Source organism: Haliotis rufescens, unplaced genomic scaffold (genome assembly GCF_023055435.1).
Source record: "Haliotis rufescens isolate VD_foot unplaced genomic scaffold, xgHalRufe1.0.p SCAF_5, whole genome shotgun sequence".
In the NCBI taxonomy this organism is placed as follows: domain Eukaryota; kingdom Metazoa; phylum Mollusca; class Gastropoda; order Lepetellida; family Haliotidae; genus Haliotis; species Haliotis rufescens.
This window is the reverse complement of record NW_025964223.1, coordinates 54,655,685-54,661,766: the sequence shown is the minus strand read 5'-3', so window position 1 is coordinate 54,661,766 and position 6,082 is coordinate 54,655,685.

The window sequence follows — 6,082 nt, the reverse complement described above, 5'->3', positions numbered from 1 at the left end:
CAGCTGTATCATCGGTATGGGGGAAAACACAGACCATGTGCTAACTTCACATGTGTTGGACATCTATATTTTGAATACAAGTGTTTTTGGAAAATCGTGTAAAATCGAATTTTGTTGAGGCATCGTAATGACTTAATAAAAATATACCCGCGCAGCCCTTTAATGGTATTACACGACAAGTAACATGGCTGTCGAACATTGATTAATAAGCTGATCAAATTGACAACATCTTCCCGAGGTAAGGGGATGAACTGACTTTAAAAGTCCAGTTTCCACCCTTACCGAACTAGGCTGGAATTCCTGGGCTTGATCGTAGCGCCACCAGTGACTATTACAAGTTATGTCCCCTCTAAGTCCCCTCTATGGACCAATCAGATTCCACCTCTCGTATCACTTGCATTTGCCGTTACATAGTTGGAATATTGCTGAGTGCGGCGTAAAACAAAAAGAACCCTGTCCTAACACGTGCAATATGCGTTAGCAGACTAATAGCGTAGGTTAATAGCACTTGAATCAATCTTCCTGGGACTGTGTATATGACTGATCGTTGCCTCTCTTTCAATATAAAACGTCAACGCCAAAGAATACTGATTATCCTCCGGAACAGATCCCTTTGAACGCCGAGGGCAAAATAGTGGTGAAAAGTATATGAGTGGATCACTTAGATCAGGGATGACACCAGGTGTTCGCGAATACGGTAAGCATATCAATAGAAAAGAAGACCATGTTCTACGGTCGGTACCCCATTCCGGTGTGAGATCTAGACGTTGTTATCAGTAAGATGTGTGTGGTTAAACTGGAGATATTATAGTAAGCGTCATCCCTGCATCATAACATTTGTATTGAACCAAAACAGTGGTGTTATAATTACTTTTATCAAATGAGCTGGAACTGCCAATTTGGTCGAGCCCATGTCTCCTTTAAAGCCGGGGTTGTTTTTTCAAGGTTACAACATTCCAGGCCTCATAAACGCTAAACATCTGGAGAACGTTTGACGCGTTAGTGACAAAAACGTTGTCCTATGCAATTCCCTATTTTGACTTGAATAATTGACTTGCCTTTGCATGTGTTTGTAACGGGTATGATCGGTAGGACAGAATACGCCCAACTTTTCGCGAAAACTTGGTATCATCATTATTTGATAGTTATTCATAAGCACATACTCATAATAGTCGGAATCGTACCATCGACTCTGCTTTTAGCTAAGATTTCTTATGATTATGGATATTTTCGTTTTTTGTCGCCTTATATTATTAAGCTGGAGTATCGCTGACAATATTCACCCACACGCTCAACAAACCTTAGCGTTTCTATGAGCCACCACCTACCACATATTTGCATGTATGGTTTCAAATCTTTTGCTAAGAATCATCGAATAAGGAAAAGATGATATGCACATAATCTCCTCACTGTCGAGAGTTGCTGTCCTGGCTCCGTCTAGACGCTGATAAGTGATCTGTATCGCTGACGTTCATTTTGACATCCCTACATTCTGGTCAGATTCCAATTAGATAGCACCGACATCGTGAATTTAACATACGCAAGTTTCAGATGAACTCGTAGCCTTTAGCCATAGATTTGTGTCACTCGTCTTTTATGTGTATAAGGCGTGTGGATATCAATGATTGTGCGATGCACCTCTGATTGGCGTGTGTCCCTTGGAAAAGAAAAGTCAGATTCAAAGTCGAATAGTATATTTCAAATTTCATAATTTGTCTTTGGACAATACACCATTTGTGTCTTGTGCGTTATCTAGATGTTGGAGAGGGCCGGTGGTGTGGCCTACTCGTTAAAACGATCGCTCGTCACACCAAAAGCCCAGGTTCGATTGCCAACCCTTTGGTGGCCATATATAATGTCCCACGCCGCGATTGTGACAGGGATACTGCTCAAAGCGGCATAAAAATCGACTCATTCACGGTACAGGTCACGAGTTTTAGAGGTTATTGGACCAGGACAGGGACCAATGGACCTGGTACATATGGTACATATGGTACATATGGTACATTAGCAACCTGCAGTGTACCACGTAGTTGGTGTACTCAGGATACGCTTACCCATGTAAGATCTCTCTCGATTTTTCGATACTGATAGTTTCATAACAAAATGATTAGGAAATAAACATACTGCAAGTTCAGTGTAAAAGTTTTATTACCATGAAAACCCCAAGTGTCAAATCTCATTTGTTAACAAAATTTGTAATGACCTCTCTTAATTGTTTACGTGTATACAGCCAACAATGTATTATCAAATATTCATTGAACATTATATTAATTATTAAAAACAACAGTAATTATCATTATTTCAAAATGATTGAGTGAGAAGGACAATACCTTTCTATAAACGAATTGATGCATTTAAAGATACAAAATCTAAACAAATAACATTTGACTGATATTCTGCAAAATGTCGACCGATTAAATTGACAGCTGGGTGATTGTTTAATTTTTCGCTCGTCTCTTTTACTCGATGTCTTCTATTTTAAAAATACATTTACTCAAACTCCTCTCTCATCCCCTTCTCAGCTCGAGCAGCCCGTAATCCCCCCATTGTCAGCTCATGACATTAAGAGACTTGATGGTTTCTTATAACACTCGGGTACGGAAGGCTTTTAGGGCCATTTGTCTTTTTGTTTTTTTTCTTGAAATTTTAAGATCTTATGTTGATATTTCAAGATGCTTACTAAATTGAAATTTCAAGATACATAAGTTGACATTCAAGATAATGATCTTTAATTTTCAAGATCATAAGTTGAAATTTCAAGATATTAACTTGAAATTTTAACTAATTATCTTGAAATTTCAACTCAGTATGTATCTTGAAATTTCAACAAATGTATCTTGAAATTTCAAGACAAAATAGAAAAAAAACATATGGCCTTAAAATGCTTCCGTACTCGGGGGTTTCTTCACAGCATTATTTTTATTTAACACTATAGATATATGTCTTTCGAGGACTATATGTATGTCTACGTTTCTTATTTGTTTACAATTCTTATTGCGCCAAGTAATTACCACGATGCTCCAGCAATTAGGACAACTGGTGGAGGGCCCACCATCATCAACAGCCCACTTTTCGTCAGCTCTGTTATCGGTTTAACGGATTACTAAACTCCTCACAGTGTTTGTACTGTCACTATACTATGGGCAGTGTACTGGTCTCCAGACAGGGTACTTCATTAAGGATGAGTGATCACGTGACTAAGTACTTTTCCATGTGTTCCCGACGTGAGGGCTGGGTCAATCGAAGCACTCTATGCAAGTTCAGTGTACTCCAGTGAATTGTTCCTTTGTAATGTATTATATATAAATTCATAGATTTATTTGTACTGTCAACCTTGTGTTGACATATTTTAAAGGAGCGCTGGGTTCGGACTTGCTATCATGATACGTTCTCCTACACAGCTGAATTTAAGACATTGAAATTCCGCTTTCTCAGCGTACTCACCTCGTACTGTGCAGTAACAGTTAAAGACTTCTGTAATTACTAAGACAATGTCTCCGTTGCACGCATGGCTCAGTTAGGATAATTTATTCCAACCATGCATTGAGCCTTATTAACCATGAGACGTTGAAAGCAATTTTTTTGTCATCTTGTTCGATAATAATTTGAAAAAGAAACTGCTTGCCCTTTCACGAACACCTGGTGACGTCACTGATTGTCAGTTGTCCTTACATATAACTTTTATCACTATTTTGCCTTTTTTACCCAACGGAATTGGTATGGGCAAATATTCGAGACTTATGATTATTTGGCGTTGACGTGTTGAAGTCTGAAATATGTAATTGATATTTCTATTATTTTAGTTACTTGAAAGCATATATTTAGTCTAATCTAACGATGCTGTTTAAAAAAAGAATTTACAGTAAATAGTGTATGGACATCTTGACAGGTATCAGGACTGCAATGATTATCTATAATTCAACTAAGTCATCCGGTAAATAAGATCAGAGAAACTGATTTGCAATACCGATAAGCTTTCCTAGATTTTAATCATCCGAGTCAGGGAAAATTTACCGTAACCTCTGAAACCAAATTCTAAATTCGGATATGTTTCTCTTCAGAATTTGACGACTTGACCTGTCTGTGTGTACTTCCGGTTGAATTAAACGGAGCTCCCATAATACCAAAGCAGCATTATCAGATCTGGTGGGGAAACCCGCTACGGTTGAAGCAGGCTAGGTGTAATGTATGAGTGTTAAAGAAATTATGCAAGTCATTTAACGTAATGAGGAGATGATTGCGACGTATCGAGGACTTCCTGTGTCGATATTGGAGCCACTTGGGAAAAGGGGGGTATGGAGACGTATTACCAGGGGGGTTGTGAAAGGGGGTTCGGTGGGGGGGTTACACCATGTGACTATTTTAATACTAAAGACTTCTTAAAATTGCGAAATAACAGCTTTGATTCTGCGCATGTCGGGGTTAAGTTTGCATACGGGGTATCAAAGATGATCGTTTCGTCTCCAATTACGCCTGTACCTAGTTCAGGATAGCCCGGACCAAATGACTGAAGTGCGTTTATTTCGGAAGTCGTAGGTATTAAAAGACGCCGTTTGAAGGGTCGAGTTTTCCTGTGTAAGATAATTAGTCAGCGCTTCGACAGGAACGAGTTCTCATCACGGCGGCGAGATTTGGGGTAAAAGGGTAGTAAAGCCGTCTTGCTAATGACATGCCGGGTCAGAGATCCAAGAGGAATTAGTAAGTAGCAGATGTGAGTAATATCCATCTAACCGAGTATAAATATAGTTTATAAATAAGGATGGTATTTAAAGGAGTACCTCTATCCATTGTGAAGTTGTAACAGTCATGTCGTGTTTAGAAATGTGACGTCAACGAAGTTGCAACTGTTGTGGAGTTGATAATTTTATAACACAACAAAAAACTTGCTTGACCGATAATCAAATTGCACTAATAAAAACGTAATCTACAGACTACCAGAAATATTGATTATCATATTCTAGGATAAGGATAAGGATAGTCCTTACGATGGTAATTCATCATCTGCGTTATGTTAAGTTGTAAGGAGGCTACATTCCTGTAATTATCAGTTTGTATGATAATTTAGTATCGCATATTTATATTGCACTCCTTTTTAGACAATCTCCATATAAGGACCACACAATGTGATAATTCGATCTCAATTGATTACAAATATTTTAAAGCTAAACTGCCGGGCAAAATGTACACCCGTGTTTGATGGTAGGTGAAACTTAAACAAGTTTACTTCGCATATATTATCCGATGGTGACGTATACGAGTGTCATAGTTGTGTTTTGGACTTTAAATTTGCAGTGCTTCGGTGATTGTTTGTAGCCAAGAAACGTTTTGATGACGTTTGTAATTTGTTCGTCAAATCCAGTTTTCAAGCGTGTACTTTCTTTGGCCCGGCGATTTATACACCATCCTTTTAACACATAGAACGTAACCCAAATAGGAAAAAGAATGCTATTTCCCGCGGAACAAAATATACACATGGCGATCTTGAAGAAACTCAAAAAGTCTTAAAAACCGCGAGCACTACATCAAGGCACTAGACACGCTAGATGAAGAGGTGACCTATTTCCGACGATTGCCTGAGATTGTTTGAGATAGTGTATGGCACCTTACCAAGACAATACAAGTTCCTGACATTGGGAAGGTGGAATATTGAAGTTTATATACTCTCTCCCAACCATCAACGCGGATGTGTCTATGACCTATACACGCTGATCCTTGGTGTTGGTGGGGGCACGGGTGGCCATGTCGTCTAAATGCGCCGCGATTCGCTGTGCAGAGTTGCGTCCCTTGGGCACGCCAGAAACCTATGATTGTGGGTTCGAATCCCGGTTCGCCCCGATTATGTTTCTAGGTTTGTCAGCACCATACCCGTGCTCGTGGGTTTCACCGAAGTGGTAAACGTCTGAGACCTGCATCACTTCGGGCTTTCCTCCCACATTAAGTTGACACGCCGCGATATAACTGGAATATTGTTAAAAGCGGCGTTAAACCCAACTCACTCACTCACTTGGTGTTGGTTGATGGCTGTACAAGTTGGTGAAATGGGCAATCATTGTATCCCAGGTATAACGGTATCCATTTG